General features: G+C 30.0%; 2 pseudogenes across 1 annotated transcript; one reads left to right on the top strand and one right to left on the bottom strand.

Moving 5' to 3' along the window:
* Nucleotides 1-7,847: 7,847 nt before the first annotated feature.
* On the top strand, nucleotides 7,848-12,233 carry LOC149511037 (zinc finger CCCH domain-containing protein 1-like; annotated as a pseudogene). Its single transcript, XR_016334511.1, has 4 exons — nucleotides 7,848-8,983; nucleotides 9,570-10,083; nucleotides 10,164-10,986; nucleotides 11,278-12,233. The product of XR_016334511.1 is annotated as a zinc finger CCCH domain-containing protein 1-like (transcript).
* LOC149511036 (receptor-like protein 7) lies at nucleotides 11,768-17,965 on the bottom strand (annotated as a pseudogene).
* Nucleotides 17,966-19,835: the final 1,870 nt, after the last annotated feature.

Raw genomic sequence — 19,835 nt, 5'->3', positions numbered from 1 at the left:
TAATTTTAATTGACATGAAGTGCATTCTTTTTAAATTAAGATTGAATCTTTTTTTTTTTTTTTGAAAATAGGGTTGCGTTGAAGAAGGATTTAAAGTGTTCTACTTTGCCAAGGTGGTACCTCTCTCTCTTGTTTTTTGTTTTTTTACCTTTTAAAACTTCTGATTTTTTGGTATTTCTTTTTTTCTTCTAATTTTTTACTTTTAGTTTTTATTAGATAAATTTTGTAATAAAAAAAATTAATTGAAATAGAGGTGACAAAATAACTTGTACATAATAGGTTTTGATTTATCCCAATTCAATTGGTGTGTTTCCTTTTTATTCGAGATAAATGAGTTGAATTTTTTTTTTTAAATCAAGCTTAGAAAAAAGTAAGATTTTTAGTGTTACACTTCGATTTTGGTATATATAAAAATATATATTATTATTTATTTAATTCTATATTTATATATTTTTTAATAAAAAATATTATTTAATATTTTAAATTAATAAATTTATGTGTCACTCCAATTGAATTCTTTAGTCATTTTTTTGTTTTCTAAAATTTTTATTAGATAAATTTTATAAAGAAAAAATAAATAGATGTAGAGATGATAAAACAATCTATAGGTTTCGATTCGCTACAACTTAATCGATAAGTTTTTTTTTTAAATAAGAATTGAGTTAATTTTTTTCTCTTTGAACAATTTAGGTAAAGTCGTGAATAGATTTGGAGTATTTAATTTCAATTCTCCTTTGGATGTATAAAAGAATATATTTTATTATTTATTAAATTTATATTTATATATTATATTAATAAATATACTATTTAATACTTAAAATTAATAAAAAACAACATTTATATATGTTGTAATTTATATTAAAAAAATAAATATCCTTAAATTTGTCTATATGTTATCATCCATTAAAATTTATATAAAATTTTTACTTTTTCATATTTAAAATATAATTTAAAAAAATAAAAAAATCCAGATCTAATTCTAATGTATATAACTTTTATAGAAAAAACAAAGCTTCGCTCTTTGGAAAATTCAATTGTTTCAACTTACTATCGTAATTGAAGGTTAAACTTATTCTTTTTCAAGATTACTTTCTACCATATATTTCCATTTCCCAAACTTCATATGTTGGTGCAAAATGCACCATGCAAAGATATTTTCTCTCTCTGTACACAACAAATGGATTTTTTTCAAAGCATGTACTTGTAATATATATTTATATATATATAAATTATAAACACAAATTTAAAACAATATATTGTTATATTATTATAATTATCCAAAGTTCTCACATTAAAAAAAAATTATGATTACATCATCATTAATATTACTAAATACATAATTTTTTCAATATATGTAATTAAAAATTATTCAATCAAGAATCATTATTAATATTATTAAATTTTATTTTGATGAATTTATTAATTTTATCGATAGAAATAACATTAAGAAAAAAATTTTTGAGAATGTTTATAAAAATTTTTCTTTTAAATTTTTTAAATTTTTTTAATATTTAAGGTGCCTATGAACAACATACTCCAACCTTTGCATCTGACACTGTATACAAAAACAATTGATACCCATGTGTAGGATGATGATCAGCTATTTGTGTGGGGATATCCAATAATTCTTCCTTTGTTAGATTAAAAGAAGTGATGCACTCATGTTTTTGTTTTGAACCATTTACAATTCCTTCTTAATAATATGATTTTAATACATCTTAAATTACAATATGAATAAAACTAAGTTATTAAATCACATAAAATAATAAATAAAATTAATAATTTTCATTGATCTCATTCGGCCTGCACAAAAAATGTAATTTTTTAATAAGATTAATGTCATAAATAATTTTTAAATTATAGTGAAATATTTAATATAATACTTAAATTTTAAAAATTTTTAATGAGATATTTGACAGTCTAATCTAACTCAAAATACCAGTCACCCACATGTTTTGTACAAATTACTAACTTGGAAACTCATGATTGTCATTTGTAAAATGAGGTTAGGAAATTCAAAGGACATATCCTAGTTTGCAGCCAAATTTTGTTTTTAGTTTTAAAAGCAATGCTAAATTTAAAAAGAAAATGAGACGCTGAAAGTTGAAACCTTCTTGAATTAAATTTCAAATGAAATTTCTTAAGTCAAATATCATTTAGTGCAGAGATATAATATATATATATATATATGTATATATATCACACTTATAATGCAAGAGGGTATTTAGATAATTTTTTTTGTTTAGGCAATTAACTACAGCTCAAAGAATCGACAAAAAAACTTCGGAGTTTTTAAGTATTCTAAAATACTTATCAAATGACTTTGAAACTTGAATTTTGATGGAGTCACCTAAAAGATTTTCTCCATTTTCGATTCCGGTTCCATGTCAACCTGTCAATCCGTTTGTTTCCCATTTCATTCAGCACTGTATATCCAATAGATAACCCAATCACTAAACCACATCCATACCCAATCAATACGATTTTCCAAACAGATATACCATCTACCTAGGAATCTTCGTCTTCTTAGGGGGTGGCATTCCAAGATCAACTTCATTGCATTTCCTTGTCAAAGGTGGCGCACACAATCTTGGGTTCCCTTTGTAAGAATCGTTTGAAAATGTATAGAATTGTAGCTTTGTGGTAAGCTTCCCTCAAGTTGGTTGTAAGAGAGATTCAATACTTCACTGCAAGTTAGGCTTGTAAGCTGTGGAGGAATCTTTCCGGAGAGTTTATTCTGGGAGAGGTCCAACGACTCAAGCTCAGTTAAGTTTCCAAGTGCTAAAGGGATTGGGCCAAGGAAGCTGTTGTCGGACAAGTTTAGCGCGTTGAGTGACCAGAGGTTTTGTATTTCTTCCGGTATTCTCCCATGGAAACTATTATTGGAAAGGTCAAGACAAGCAAAAATGGTTAAGATTTTCTTGTAAAAAATTTCAAACCCTTTATTTACAATTGTCGTAGAGTCCTGGTAGTACTTGTTTCCAATGTAATTATTAAGAAACGAAAGATTTGAAACTCCAGATCTATGAAAAGGAGGGATTAAGCCACTAAAATTATTAATTGCTAAACTCAATTTCACAAGATTTGTAAGATTTGCAATTGATGATGGAATTTGTCCAAAGAAACTGCTATTATGGAGACTTAAAATTGTCAAAAATTTGAGACTACTAATTGAGTCTGGTAGTTTTCCACCGAAATTTATAGAAAAAATCCTTAAGATCCGTAAAGCATTGTTTAATGGAAATTCTGGCAACTGACCTTCAAGATTGTAATTTTTTAAAATGTCAATGCTTTGTATTTTTGGCAATGAGAAAACTTTTGTTGGAAAATGTCCACTCAAATTATAATTCATTAAATTGAGAGAAACCAAATGAGAGGAAATTTTCAAGAAATTGGGAGGCAAGTAAGAGATCGAATTCCCACGAAGGACAAATTTGGAAAGGAAAGGAAGTTTTGAGAATGAAGAACAAAATGGCCCTGTCAAACCATAGTTTGATAGACTTAACACATGCAGGTTAGGAAGAATTATGGATGTGGTTCACACCATTTAGTACTTTGAGTTGAAATGTTCACACTGTCCAGGTAGAGCTCTGTAAGAGGTTTCAAAATTTGGATTAATGTCTTGAAGTTTGGGTTTTTTAGTTTCAGAGGTTGTTCAAGTTGAAAGGCAGATGGTTTGGATCAAGAATTTGCAAATATCTTAGATAGAAAGAATCTTGATCAGATAGATCAAGAGAGACTAACTTTGTTTCGTATGAAATCCCCACTGAAATTTGGTCATGGAAACATGAGTTTGAAAGATTGAGATGAGTTAAATTTATGAGTCTATCAAACTTATATTGAAACAGAGTAGTATTAAAATTGTTTCCGGCAAGATTAAGACGTTGAAGATGATGGAGATTGAAAATGGAGTGAAAGCAGCCTGAAAGATTTTTGTAACTGAGATCAACCCCAATCACATAACCAAGAGCATCACATGAAATTCCTTTCCAAGAGCAACAATCAGTGTTGGGATCCTAAAGCTCAACCTTGGAAGAGAATGTAAAATTCGGGGCATAGTAAAGATCATGGTGCAATTGCAGGAGAGCAGTTTTTTGGTCATCAAGGCACTGGTTTTGAAGATCAGTAGGAGAACAGTAAAAAGATAGAATAAGAGATACAAAGCATGAAAAGAGAAATAAGGTAGGCAAAAAGAGTGAAATCAAGATACGAAGATTATATTGCTATTGCCGAAACCTTTTATTTCGAAGTAAGTTAATAATTTAAAAAAAAAAGTGTTTTTGTTGATTTCAAAAACTATAATATTCTTTTTTTTTTTTTTTAACTTAGTACTAAGAAAGTGATTTAAACGCGTATGAAAGAGTTGAATGTGCAACTTACTCACTCATCAAAACACCTATTTAACTAATTTGATGATTGCTTTTAGAATGATTAGCCATACATAATATTTGTAGTCTCACATTTTGCTTGAATTGTAGAGATTATGATTAAAAACTTGTTAAGAAACAGCCAACGAATAAACTAATCAGCCTGTTAAGAAAGAAAATCTGACCGGCCGATTGACCTACTTGTAATAATGAATTTGATGACTTATTAATTTTAAGTACAATGCATTTTTTTCTTATTTTTTAAGTACAAATACTTAATTATTATTTATTAATAGTTAAAAAAAAATTACATATGATGATGTTAAATATGATATGATAACACAATTAGAAAAAAGACACAAAAACGATATAATTAAAATTTTAACAAAAGTCATTTGAGTTTGATAAAAAAAAAAAAACCTAAAAATTAAATTGTGTTTAATATATTAATATGAATTGTGACATAATAACTTTTGTATTTTATATATGTTCAACGTAAATATACGAATTTAGTAGATCTAATAAAAATGTCAATTAAAATTGGATCAAAATATTTTTTTTTTTTGAAAATAGAGTTAGGTTGAAAATGGATTTAAAGTGTTTTACTTTGTCTTGTTATCCCCATAATATTTCTATCTTTTTTTTTTCATTTTTTTTAAAAGTTTCAATTTTTGGGATTTCCTTTTTTTAAAATTTTTTACTTTTAGTTTTTTATCAGATAAATTTTATAATAAAAAAGTTAATTAAAAGAGAGGTGACAAAATAACCTGTATATGATGGGTTTCAATTGGTTTCAATTTAATTGGTGCATATTCTTTTAATTTGAGATAATTAGATTGAGCTCTTTTTTAAATCGAGCTCCAGAAAGAATAAGGTTATAATATTACGTTTTCAGCTTGAATGTGTATAAAAAATATATTTTTTATTTTTTATTCATTCTATATTTATATATATTTTTATTAAAAACATATTATTTAATATTTTAATTTAATAAATTTATTTGTCACCTTATTTGGTTTTTTTAGTCATTTTCATTTTTTAAAATTTTTTATGAGATAAATTTTATAAAGAAAAGAGTCAATAGAAGTAAAAATGACAAAACAACTTATATCTAACATGTTTCGGTTTATTACAATCCAATTGATATGATTTTTTTAAAAATAAAGATTGAGTTAAGTTTTATTTATTTATACAATTTAGATCAAGTCGAAATCAATTTTGATATATTCTATCTTGAACCTCCTTTAGATATATAAAAGAATATATTTTATTATTTATTATATTTATATTTATATTTATATTTATTATATTGATAAAAATATTATTTAATATCATAATTTAATAAAAAATTATATTTATATAATTAAATTGTAATTTATATTGAAAAATAAATACAATTACATTTGTCTATTGGTTATCATCTATTAAAATTTGATATAAAAATTTTACTTTGCTTACATTTAAGATATAATTTAAAAAATAAAAAATAATATCGTGACAAAACGTGGATCTAATTTTAATGAAAGTAACAATTATAGAAAAAAAAAAAAAAGCTTCTTCACTCTTTGGAAAATTCAATGGTTTCAACTTACAATCATAATTGAAGGTTAAAAGTGATTTGTTTTCAAGAGTATTTTTAGCCATATATTTTTATTACCCAACTTCGTATGTTGGTGCAATATGCACCATGCAAAGATATCCTTTTCTCTTTCAATACCGTAATAGATTTTTTTTAAGTGTTTACTTATAATATGTATAAAAAATTATAAATATAATTTTGAAATAATATATTATTATATTATTATAATTATTTGAAGTTTTTATATTTTGAAAAAAATTATAATTACATTATTATTAATATTATCAAATATAAATTATGTAATAATTAAACAATTAATCAATCAAAAATAATTGTTAATACTATTAAATTTATTTCGATGAATTTATTAATTTTGTCTCTAAAAATGATGTTTAGAGAAAAATTTTAAAGATGTCTATAGAAAAAATTTCTTTTAAATTTTATTTTTTATTTTTTAATATTTGAAGTGTCTATGAACATTGTACTCCAACCTTTGCATCCGACACTGTATACAAAAAACAATCGATACCCATGTATAGGATGATGATCAGCTATCACCGTAGGGATATCCAAGAATTCTTCCTTTGTTAGATCAAAAGCAGTGATGTGCTCATGTTTTTGTTTTGAACCATTTACAATTCCTTTGTAATAATATGATTTTAATACATCTTAAATTACAATATGAATAAAACTAAGTTATTAAATCACATAAAATAATAGATAAAATTAATAATTTTCATTTATCTTATTTTTTATTTTATATGATTTCATAATTATAATAAAATGTTTAATATAATATTTAAATTTTAAAAAATTTTAATGCGATAGTTGAACTAATCATACTAAAAATAAGAATCAAATTAATTAATAAATGATAATTTAAATATCAAATTAAAAATTTTAAATTTTAAATATAATATTAAATATTTTATTATAATTTAAATTATTCATAATATTAATTTTTGTAATATTTTTATGGGTATGCTCTGCTAAGCTACAACTTATTATAGAGGGATCTTTTTCCGCCGTTACAAAGTTGCTTAAAAAAAAAGTTGAGTTTGAACTAAACTTTTTTTAGCGAAAGATTAATTTTACGTTGATGAAAATATTAGAGACAGAGCCTTAAAAGGGCAGTATTTTTTTTATTTTTCTAAATATTCCTGATTCTACCTTATTTTTCCTTTTTTTTTAATTCTTCAAAAATTAATTATGGATGATGTTGGATCCATCGATCAAACCAGTCAAACAGGTTAAAACAGTAACCAGAGGTTTTGATTATTGGTCCGATTTAAAGCATTGTGTCTAGCAAGTTGGACCGATAAGAAATCGGTTTGATTATTTTGATTAATATTTAGTATTATTATTTTTCAAAAGTTAATCTAAATTGGAATTAATTTGAATTGAATTTTATTAATTAGATTTAATTTATTGATTTTTAAAAATTTATTTATTATTATTTTTATATTATTTTTTAAAGGGAATGATTAGCTTATATCACTATAAAATTTTTTAATTTTATATATTTTTTTAATTATTAATTTTAATTGATTTAAAAAATGAGATTAAATTATTTATTTATTTATTTATTCCATCTTTTGTATCAATTGAAATTAATTATAAAAAAATATAATTTTTTTATGTAATTTTATTTCTCTTTATTTTAAAATAAAAATTATTTTTATTTTATAAAATAATAAAATTTATATAAAAATTAATAAAAATATAATTTAGTTCGATTGAAATTTTTTTAATTTAATGAATCAAAAATCATTTGAATTGAATAAAAATATTTAATATTCGATCTGAATCAAATAAAAAAATTTATTATAATTTTTAATCGATTTTTGATTTCTCAATTCTTTGCATAGGCTTTCGGTTTATTTATTTTGTTTCCTCAGCCTTGCTGGCAGGACCTTTGCTCTAACAAAAATATGTTATATATTTTAATAAAAATTTGAAACTAACTAATGGTTAGGTTGCTGGGGTCGAACGCGCATCCCATGAGCAAAGTTTTTTTTTTATTTTACATAATTAGCGTATTTTTAATTTTTTCGTGCCTTTGAAACGAATGAGGCCCAAACTGACTAATCCTTGTTCTTCTCTTCACAGAATCCAGCATTCTGAAACGGAAAACCGAGGCTTTAAGGCAGTAGTTTCAACTGCTCATTCAACTGCCACCGTTTTTCACCACATAAATGGTTTCAAACGCTTCACTTTTTTCTTACCCTTCTCTTCTTCTTCTGTTGCTGCTTCTCTGTCTACTATGAAAAAGTGGAGACAACCAGTGGCTTCCTCAGTGCTAGAGCTTGGTGGAATCAGAATTGCTAGAGATGGTAACAAATTCCTACTTTTATGAACTTGGGTTTTGCTGTTATATGATTTTATTGACTTTTCCATGAACTGAGCCATTTCAGTATTTGCAGATATAGCATTTTGACTATGACTAGTAAATTGTTAAGAGTAATGGGTATTTTATCTCGTGTTTAAATCTGGGTTGGCAAAGGTTAATTGCATTTATGTGTTGCTTCTTTTTTAAATTTGCCCTTTGTGTGTGTTCAAGTTGTATTTGATAAGAAAGCTCAATTTATGGTGTTTTGATTTGGTATGTTTTGGAATGGAAGATGTATATAAGGTGATTAGTCTTGGTAGATTACACCTTTCTTCGAGTATGATGAATTGATTGAAAGTGTCAGCAATTGAAATCTATTGTTGAGTTTTTTGGTTTGAAAATTGGCATGGTATATGCTTTGATATTTTGTTATTGGTGAAATTTGATTCATCACTTTCTGTGTTTTCATAATTTATGAATGATTTAGTATTGTTTGGATGGTGGGATTTTGTAGATGTGGTGAGGGATGATCCAACAAACAGTGTTACGGACACAAATTTTTCAAAACATGGAATGCAGCTCCATAGAAGGAATAACCAGTCTCTTGGGATTCTGAAGAATGGAATGATATATGAGTCTTTTGATATTAATTACTCAAACATTTTTTATAAGTTTGGTGATCTCTGCCCAATTGTTTCAGTAAAACAGGTACAATGTTTGTCCACTATTGCCATTATTTTCTTTTCCTCCTTTATGTTCATCTGAATTGGCAAATACTATTGGATGGCAAAGGAACAGGTTTTGAGTTTAAATATTTTTGTGAAATTAATCTTATGCTCTGTTTTAGAATAATTGTATCTGAATTTCTATCTACATGGACTTTCGTAGATCACCAAAGGTTGTGTTTTAACTTAGAATTGCATATGTTACCATGTAGGCTTGAACCTCAGTGTGTGAGTGTGTGTGGTTTAGTGAGTGCAATGGGGAGAATAGTTTTGATCAAATATTGAGGCTATAGACATTTCTCCCTCCCTACATATGGCCCTTAAAGCATGTTGTTGTTCCAAAATATATGGGCTCTCTAGTCAACTTCTTAAATTGACCATGTGTTTTTGAATATCATTCAATCTCTCCAATCCAAAAAGGCTTGTACATTTCTGCAGAGCAGTTTTTGGAGCTCTGCAAGCACTATGACCAGCCAATAAAATGTTATTTTTCTCTTAATTTTTGGAGGATGTATTCAGTTATGATTTTAGCGTCATTTGATTTGTAAGTGTTGGAATGGTGAATGCAGTATTTGACAAAGGATGATCTCTTCTTGTTCAGTAATTTCAATTCCGATTATTCAATCGTGGGTGAAAGTAAATATATTGGGCATTGCGTTTTAGACCTCTTGTTCAGGTGAGTACTGTAAATATTTTGTGATTAGGATAAAAAATTTAATTCCTTCACTTTCTTACATCAATAGAAATTTATGATTTGGGTAAAAAATTTAGCATTTAGCCTTTCATGAGAGAAAGCTTGATCTTATCTATGGAAATTTAGTTATGACACCAGTTAGTGTGTTGATATTCTATCATTCATTACCTTAATTAATTGTAATAAGGATTTTGACTCACTTAGTTTAAAACCTTCTTTCAAGTGATTGAAGCAACAGTCGTAAATGACTTGAAGTTCATCTTGCTTGAGGCAAGGAACCTATAAAACCTTTGCTCTTGTTTCTGTTAAGATGACAGATTCAAGCGAGCCCCAGTATCCAGGAAAAGAACCTCAGCAATTTGAAACAGAATCTCAACAATCTGAACAAGGTAAAATTTGTTCCATTTTTTGTTCTTTTTAAAGGTGTATATGTATATTTACTTATATAGCTAACTCTTTGATTTTTCAGTCTGCAATTTCTTTAGGAAGTCAACAAAGGGCAAAAACATAAGGAAAAGGACAACAAATGGAGATGAAGACTCCAGAAATGGCACATCTCTGTTGCACAATCAGAAAAAGGATTTGAAGCCTGACAATATGTTATGCTTTTCAACTGGATCCTCCGGGAGTGCTGCTCCCACTGAATCAAATACAGAGACTGACAAACTGATTTTTGAATTTAAGTCTTTGAAGGAAATTCAAGATCAAAATGATAGCAGAGCTACAGCAACCTTAGAAACTGAGACTGAGTTTACAAAAGATGCTCGTGTTATACATGAAAAAGTTCTTAAACGAGCACAGGAGTCTTTGAAGGGGAAAAACACAAGCTCTGGGGAAGAGAAGTTGCATAAAGGAATGCATGGCTATGTGGATCATAAGGCTGGGTTTCGAAGAGAGCAAACAGGTGCCAGTGAGAAAGCTGGTGGCTCACATGGACCTATTAGGGCTTCTGCCCACATCAGTGTTTCAGCAAGATTTGATTATCAGCCTGACATCTGTAAAGACTACAAAGAAACTGGTTACCGTGGTTATGGAGATTCATGTAAGTTTATGCATGATAGTGGATACTACAAGTCTGATGGCTGTTAGAAAAGGACTTGGAAGAAGCACAGAAAGCAAGGAAGAGAAATCTGGCTTTGGGTGGCGATGATGATGACAAGGCAGGGGTAGACCAGAGTGATGATGATGATGATGATTTGTTGCCCTTTGCATGTTTTATTTGCCTGCAGCCTTTTGTGGATCCTGTTGTTACTAAGTGCAACCACTACTTCTGTGAGCATTGTGCTCTAAAGGTACTCACATATGCCTTTTCATGTAGATTAATTTTTTTAATGTCTTTTTTGTGCTAGCTTAATATCTATTAGTTTTTTTAACATTTGTTGTTGATGCGTTACTTTGGCGCAAAACTTTTTTGGTTACGTACATACAAAGAATATTTTATGCGGACCAACTGTTTTTCAGCTTTAGAAATAGGACATATTTTAACTTTACATCGTCAACTTTTGGTGCCTCATGTCAGTATAGTTTACATTTTTATTCTCATTCGAATGTAAAATAACCAACTGCATCTTTTGGTTTTTCAGCATCATGCAAAGAATAAGAAATGCTTTGTATGCAACTAACCCACCCTTGGCATTTTCAATACTGCTCACCAGATAAGTATCCATTGATGCTTTGCTTCAACTCCTGCTGTCACGAACACTTTTATTTCTTTGTTTAGTGTTGTAGTGGAAGATTCACTTGTCTGAATACCTGATTAATCGAAATCATTTCCCTGCTTGAGCTTGGTGGAATTTTGGAATGATGAGCTCTTTAAAATCATTGTTGCTGCAGGCATGTGCGTTGGAATTTAGGTAAGCATTTTTTCTGCGTCATTCCACAACTGACTTATAAGTTGAGTGATTGTATTAAGCAGAGTAAGTTTTAAGTTTTTACATGCAGTTCCAAGAGTTGTCGAAAACAACTGAATGAGTAGACAATTGTAAACTTGTGATTTATATACAAAATTGGCATTCCTAATATGCCAACAAACCCTATTGCTGCCTTTAACCCATGAAGTAGCATTTCTTCTACCTAGAGATAGCAGTGCAATCCAGTATTAACTTTCCAAGAATCAGCATCCAACTTCACAACCTTCGTAATGGCCTTGAATTCAGCCTGATCAGATCAGAATCCAGGTCTCGATGACACATACTGGTAGGATCTAGGATGTTACTTCAAAGAGTTTAAGAATGTTGGATTGCAGGTAGTTTCAATTGGGTAGGGATGGCTAGTGGAAGCTGTGATTTTTTGTGGTATCCAATTCCAAAGCATAGAAAACATTAATGATTGGTTTTCTTCCTGGAAAAATACGGGTCCTGCATTAAATAAAAAAAAAAAGTGAAATTAGCTAGCAAACCTAAACTTAAACTCAAGAAATAGTAATCTTTTTTGTTTCCTTTTTTCCCTCTAAAATTTTCTTTTTTAGCATGAGTTTTTGTTTTCTTGTTTCCCTGTAAAATTTTCAAATGACTGAATTCATAAGAATAAACTATTTTTCTAGTTGATACTTACATTTCTAGTTAGAGAAGGATTCAAATGAGCAAGAACATAGGGCTGCACGAGGACACTTGTAGGAGAAAGCCTCTAGCGGCAAAGTCTTCATATATGCACGATCACTCTGTCCAATGTGGCTTTTGTCAACCCCAAAGTCATCAGATATCTTTTTACCTGCACCAATCTTCTAAACATAAATTCTGAGCTAATACTCAAAATAGGCTAAATGTCAGAAGGCTTGACAACCTTCCTGGTTTACAGCATCAAGGTGGCTACTAGAGAAAATACTACCTATAAAATGACCAGTGATTGAAAGATAGCATGTCGTCTATTACTTCATCTTTTAATTATGGATTAGTGGCTATATCAGAACACTTAGCACATCAATGTGAACATTGGCTATTTAGTTATGACGCTTTATTTCTATTAGATAGAGAATAAGTTACTGAAAGGATCCATTGGAATTCTAGAGAAGTGAGTATATATAAGTTACTGAATTATTGCCCTCATGTTTTTGTTTAGTCAAGGTCTATTCTTTATGCAAATCAATCATATAGCAATAAAGCTTACAACAAACCATTTGTTTTTGTCGTGGGAGTGCTGAAGCAAAGAAACAAAGGATGATATGGGATTAAAGTTGAATAAAATAATAAAGGAAATATTTCAATCTTTCTCGCCATGGTCAAATCTATAGTTGTTAGGGACAATAAAATACTATCGAAGTTAGTTTGGAATTGTCGAGCTTGATGCCTGGAACTGGAAGCTTTGTTATTTTCTTTTCGTTGTTTTTTTCTCTGTAGTGATGTAGCAGTTAATAAAGGAATAAAGCATCTTAGCTTGAGCTTGGTCTGTGAAGATTTTTCTGTGTTAGGAGATGTAACTTCTAGTTTTGGCAGCTAAAGTGGTAGGCGTAGTCATTGTTGTACATGCCATGGCTTATATCAAATACCTGCACTGCAAATAGTTGAGTTGAATAATTGATATTGTTGATGTAATTCCTGGTCTGATAGTCGAAAGTTTTACTGGAGGTTGAGAAGGAGAGTTTGTGTGACCTATCACATGGTAGAAAGTCAGTGTGCCAAAAATGTTATTTTGAGGCATTCCCCAACGCTCAAGTTAAGTTAGTAAGGTATACCAGAAGCAAGTAAATGAGAGAGAGTAAGAAGCAGTTAAAGAGAGTAGAGAGAGTTCAGTAGTGAATCATCTGTCTGGTCTGATTCTACTTTTTATACCTTTTAGATGATGACGTCGCAAACTGGGTTTTCATGTGTAAGACCTATTATGTGGCTGCTAACATGATCACTTAGGTATAACAATAATGAAGAGCTTAGAAGATAATAAGATTTTCGTTAACAATTTCTTTGGGTGAATGATTTTTATTAACCCAAAGAAAGCATTAAACAGTAAGCTATCAAAATGTCCAAGAACAATCAAATTTTGCAAAGTAATCAAACTAAGCAACATTAAGGAACCAGTCCCCAATTCAGACACATTTTGCTTTTGCTAAGCCAGAAATTATTAATAAAAACAGAGTTACAAAATGGGGTGAACAACAGGGGAACCCCATAACTCAGCAGTAAAACACCAACTTATAGACAGAACGGAAGACAAGCACAATACAACCAGACATGCTGCCACTCATCTTAGGTGAGCAGAAGAGAAAGAACTGAGACACAAGTACCGTAACACCAAGCCAAATACATTCAGACATAATTTCTGTTGTTGAAGAGGAAGACTGCAACTGAAGACTGCAATCTTGTTATTGAACTAAGCGAAAAGTAACTTCTGATAGTTGAAACAATAGCTTCTATATCTTTAGATGGCCTGCCAAACTTCGTTTGATTGTGCTTCTGCCAAATAAAATATACATGAGCATCCCAAGCCAATCTAATCAAGGACAATAGATGCCAAAGCTTTGCTTTGCTGTTAATATGGTTGACAGCCCAATCTAACTCAAAATGCCAGTCACCCACATGTCTTACAAATTACCAACTTGGAAACTCATGTTGTCATTTATAAAATGAGGTTAAGAATTCAAAGGACATATCCTAGGTTGCAGGCAATTTTTGTTTTCAGTTTTAAAAGCAATGCCAAGTTTAAAAAGGAAATGAGTTGTACTAAGTTGAAACCTTTTTTAATTAAATTTCAAAAGTAATCACTTTAGTCAAATATCAGTTAGTGCAATTATATATATATATATATATATATATATCACACTTATAATGCACGAAAGTATTTAAATAATTTTATTTGTTTAGGCAATTTACTACAGCTGAAAGAACCAATAAGAAAACTTTTGAGTGATTAAGTATTCTAGAATGCTTACCAAATGAATTTGAAACTTGAATTTTGATGGAATCACTTAGAAGATCTTCTCTATTTTTTATTCCGATTCCATGTAAACCTATCCATCCATTTGTTCCCCATCTCATTCAGCACTGTGTATCCAATAGATAACCCAATTACCAAACCACATCCATACCCAATCAATACGATTTTCCAAACAGATATACCATCTACCCATGAATCTTCATCTTCCTTAGGGTGTTGCATTCTTCGCCCACACAATCTTGGGTTCCCTTTGTAAGAATCGTTTGGAAATGTACCAAATTGGTAGCTTTGTGGTATGCTTCCCTCAAGTTGGTTGTAAGAGAGATTCAATACTTCAAGAAAAGTTAGGCTTGCAAGCTGTGGAGGAATCTTTCCTGAGAGGTTGTTCTGGGAGAGGTCCAACGACTCAAGCTCAGTTAAGTTTCCGAGTGCTGAAGGGATTGGGCCAAGGAAGCTGTTGTAGGAGAAGTTTAGCGCTTTGAGTGACTTGAGGTTTTGTATTTCTTCCGGTATTCTCCCATGGAAACTATTATTGGAAAGGTCAAGACAAGCAAAGATGGTTAAGATTTTCTCGTAAAAAAGTTCAAACCCTTTATTCACAATTGTCACAGAGTCCTGGTAGTAATTATCTCCAATATAATCTGGCTTAGCTTGGTTGCCAACAATCATCATCCTCATTGCCTTCAAAGATTGAAAAAATCCAACAGGTAACTCACCTGAAAAGTTATTGGAAGCAAGGTCCAGTATGTGTAACTTTAGAAAAACATTTTCATCCTCAGAAATTTTAATCGGACCATAAAATCTATTTGCTCTTAGTACAAGAACCTTTAAAGAAGGCAATTTCACCAACCAAAAAGGAAATGTGTCTTGTATCATATTTTTTCCAACGTCCAAAACTTCAAGCTTCCCGCAATGGGCTAATGACCTCGGCAACTTCCCTTCCAGTTTATTCCCACCGAGTTTGAGTGACCTTAGTTGAGGGGCTTGAAAGAATTCAATTGGTAAATGACCAGAAAAATTATTGAAAGCAATGTCTAGTACATCCAAGTCTTGAAAATAATTTTTCACATGTTTAATTGGACCATAAAACTTATTTGCTCGCAATACAAGGACCATCAAAGCAGGCAATTTTCCCAACCACAAAGGGAATGTGTCGTACAGAGCATTGTTCCCAAGGTTTAAAACTCGAAGGATTGTGCAATTGGCTAGTGACCTTGGCAACTTCCCTTCCAATTTATTGTCATTGAGTTGTAGCCAATATAATTGGGTTGCTTTTGCAAAATCTGGTATGCTACCGCTGAAATTATTTTTTTGTAGATCCAAAGTGTCGAGAGAACTGATACTGCCCAAGCAACTTGGGATTGGCCCGCTTAATTTGTTAAAGGATGCATTAAAGGTCGCAAGTTGACTCAAATTGCAAATAGGTCTTGATAAAGAGCCTTGTGAAGAAGTTAGAGATTGGTTTAGTGAAAATTGGTCCAAAGAAGAGAGAGAATTGTTAGAAAGATCCAGATACCGCAAACTTTTCTTCCACACCCAGTTTGGTACTACACCACTTATTTTGTTATTTGAAAGGTTAAGACCTTCTAAACTAGTTTGACTCTTTAAAAACTCTGGAAACATACTTAGGTTACAGAATCGTAAACCCAAGTAACTCAAAATTGGAAAAGAGCAGTTTGCATCACCAAAAGGAAACTCTTTTGAAAAATCAATCGCATTGAAAGAAAGGTCTAACCTCAAAAGAGTGGTCTTCCACAACCAATTCGGCACAAAACCATGGATTTGGTTGTTAGAAAGATCTAGAGAAGCCAACTTGCCTTGTGTTTTGATGAATTCTGGAAATTCAGTAAAGTTGCATGAACTTAGGTATAGCACCTCTAATTGGGGAAAAGCGAGGCTTGTGATGTCGCTTTCAATTGATAAGCTCGTATTGGAAAGGTCAAGAACCCTTAAGTTCTTGAGTTGGGAGAACATGTCAAGCTTCGCAGAACTAAAGCTATTGTAGCCTAAAGACAATATTTCAATCAAGGAAGAAGATGCGTTGACAAACTCATCAATTTCACCGAACAATTGATTTCTCCTAACAATCAAGGCCTGCAATGATGGGAGAGTAAATAAAGAAGAATGTATTGATCCAGAGAGGTGGTTTCGCCACAAATAAAGATATGCAAGATTTGGAACTCCAGATCTGTGAAATGCAGGGATAAAACCACTGAAATTGTTATTGGACAGATCCAGTTCCACAAGATTAGTAAGATTTGCAATTGAAGATGGAATTTGTCCAAAGAACTTGCAACCTAGGAGATTTAAATTTGTCAAGAATTTGAGATTACCAATTGATTCTGGTAATTTTCCACTGAAATTTGTATAAGACATCGTTAAGATCCGTAAAGCATTGTTTAATAGAAATTCTGGCAACTGACCTCCAAGATTGTCATTTTCTGAAATGTCAATGCTTTGGATTTTTGGTAATAAGAAAACTTCTATTGGAAAATGCCCACTCAAATTGCAATTCACTAAACTGAGAGAAACCAAACGAGAGGAAATTTCCGAGAAATTAGGAGGCAAATAAGAGATCGAATTCCCACCAAGGAAAAGTTTGGAAAGAAAAGGAAGTCTTGAGAGTGAAGAACAAAATGGACTTGTCAAACCACAATTCGACAGACTTAGCACATGTAGGTTATGAAGTGCTATGGATGTGGCTTCACACCATTTAGTACTTTGAGTTGAAATGTTCACACTATCCAAGTAGAGCTCTGTAAGAGGTCTCAAATTTTGGATGAATGACTTGAAGTTTGGGTTTTCTAGTTTTAAAGGTTGATAAAGGTTGTAAGGAAAATCATCATACCAGAAATTTGGATCAAGAATTTGGTAATTTTGTAGATAGCAAGAATCTTGATTAGATAGATCAAGAGAGACTAACCTTGTTAAGTATGAAATCCCCACAGGAATTTGGCCATGGAAACATGAGTTTGAAAGGTTGAGATGAGTTAAATATGGGAGTTTGTCAAACTCATATTGAAACAGAGTGGAATTAAAATTGTTTCCAGCAAGATTAAGGTGTTGAAGATGATGGAGATTGAAAATGGAGTGAAAGCTGCCTGAAAGATTTTTGTAACTGAGATCAATCCCAATCACATGACCAAAAGCATCGCATGTAATTCCTTTCCAAGAGCAACAATTAGTGTTGAGATCCCAAAGCTCAACTTCGGTAGAGAAAGTAAAATTTGGAGCATAGTAAAGATCACGATGCAATTGCAACAGAGTAGATCTCTGGTCATCAAGGCACTGGTTTTGGAGATCAGTATAAGAAGGGGAAAAAGATAGCACAAGAGATACAAAGCATGAGAAGAAAAACAAGGTAGGAAAAATGAGTGAAATTAGGATATGAGGATTCTTCATGTTTTGTTGGCTCTCTATAAAAAAATGAAGGGAAGATTGTGGAGTTTGAGATTTCCATGCATGGTATATATAGACAAGTCCTTCACATTACATACTGTTATTGTAGCTATATATCTCCCTAGATATCAAGAGATAGGTTCAAATGCGTTTTTCCAACCACGTGTTTGTACAAATCATGAGTTTGAGCTTTTTCTGTAGAAGTTAAGTCAAAATAGGTGGAAGACAGACAGAAATATTTATTGCTTGTTCATTTTGAATTTTAAAGAATGAATAATAGGTTTGAATGATGATAAGGTTGATAGTTTTGCTTTTGTAAATTAATCTTTGTCGCTATATTTTCCCCTTTCTTCCCACTGTTTATTTCATATTATGCATTCATGCAAAAAAACAAATTAAAAAAAAATAATTTTCTCAAGTAATAGTATTACAAGTAGATCGGTAGTAAAGTATTTCTTCACTACTAAAAAATAATAAAAATTTTCACTAAGTTTAACATCTAAAGAGAAGTAAAACTTGCAAAGATTAATGAGTCAACTCAACTTTGTTATTATGAAATTAGATGGAACACTTCTTTTTTTTTTTTTTGAAAATCCTAATTAATAAGTTTGTTTCTTCTTCTTCTTCTTCTTCAATTCAACGTTTGAATCTCCTTTTGTTTCCTTGATCAACTTCCTCAAAAGTATCTATTTCTTTTTTTTTTTTTTTCTAAATATGCATTCAGAGAAAAAAATAATTACTTTAACAATTCTTTCTTTATAATAGTATGCGTTATTCTTTGGTCATGATAAAGTTTATCCTAGCACCATTCGATTAATAATTAAGAAAAAAGGATATCATTTAGTCATATGGATACCATTTGGTGCTTTTTTTTTTGCAAAACTTGTAATATGGCATCACATGTTGTAAAAATATTGCCTACCTAACCTGAAAATCTAAAGCAAAAGTATGAATGAAATGAAACGAAGGCAAAAGATGACAGCATGCAGGAAACATCTAGGCAACAAAGTGAAATTGCTGAAAATGAGTTTCCAAGCATTCAGATTTCGCTTGTATATTGATGTCAAGTCAGAGGAAATAATGGGATCTGAGACAGGAGCTTAGCTTTAGACCGTGCTTCACCTTCCAATCCATTCGATTAGATTTGATTGATTGCTTCTCTCTTGATATTCTGTTTAGGGATAGTGATAGATAGTAAATAATTGAATATTTGATATATTATTTTATATATACTATTTATACTATTTAAAATTAGTTAATTCATTATTTATTGGAATAGTTAATTATCCACTCTTTAAAATTAGTTAATATACTATTTATTGTAATAATTTTATCTTAAATGTAATGGTTGATATAGTTAATAGTTTTATATCTATTATTTTTAATGTATTAGGTGAAGATATTACTTTATGTAATCGTCTTGAAATGTATTTCTAGATTATTGTTTGCAAAATCTTTTTATTAATCGTTGAGAATTCAAAACAACATATTAATAATTTAATATTGAATTTATCATATGTATAGCACTTTTTTATTATTTTTGTTTTTAATATTGTAAATGAATATTGGTTTGAATCATAAGAACTTAGAACATATAGATTCATATTTTATATTTTACAATACTTCAAATAAAAATATTAACCAATATTATTTTTAATGGGAATGACCCTTAATATTAATGAATAAATGAAAGTTACAAATGTGAACATTAGAAATATGAAAGGGACAAAATTATTGCTTTTTCATAGAACAAAAATTAATGGGATTTTCTAATAATGAATTAGTCTTCAATTCATCACGCGTGGATTTTTCTTGTTCTTGCCTCATATATATGTTTCTTGCTTTGCTTTGTCTAAAGTTGTTTCCTTTTCTTTAA

The sequence above is a fragment of the Durio zibethinus genome, chromosome 27, assembly GCF_047325235.1.
Source record: "Durio zibethinus cultivar Kanyao isolate XHJ-2024 chromosome 27, ASM4732523v1, whole genome shotgun sequence".
NCBI lineage: Eukaryota > Viridiplantae > Streptophyta > Magnoliopsida > Malvales > Malvaceae > Durio > Durio zibethinus.
Note: the sequence above shows the minus strand (reverse complement) of the source record. Positions and strands in the feature narration are given on the sequence as shown.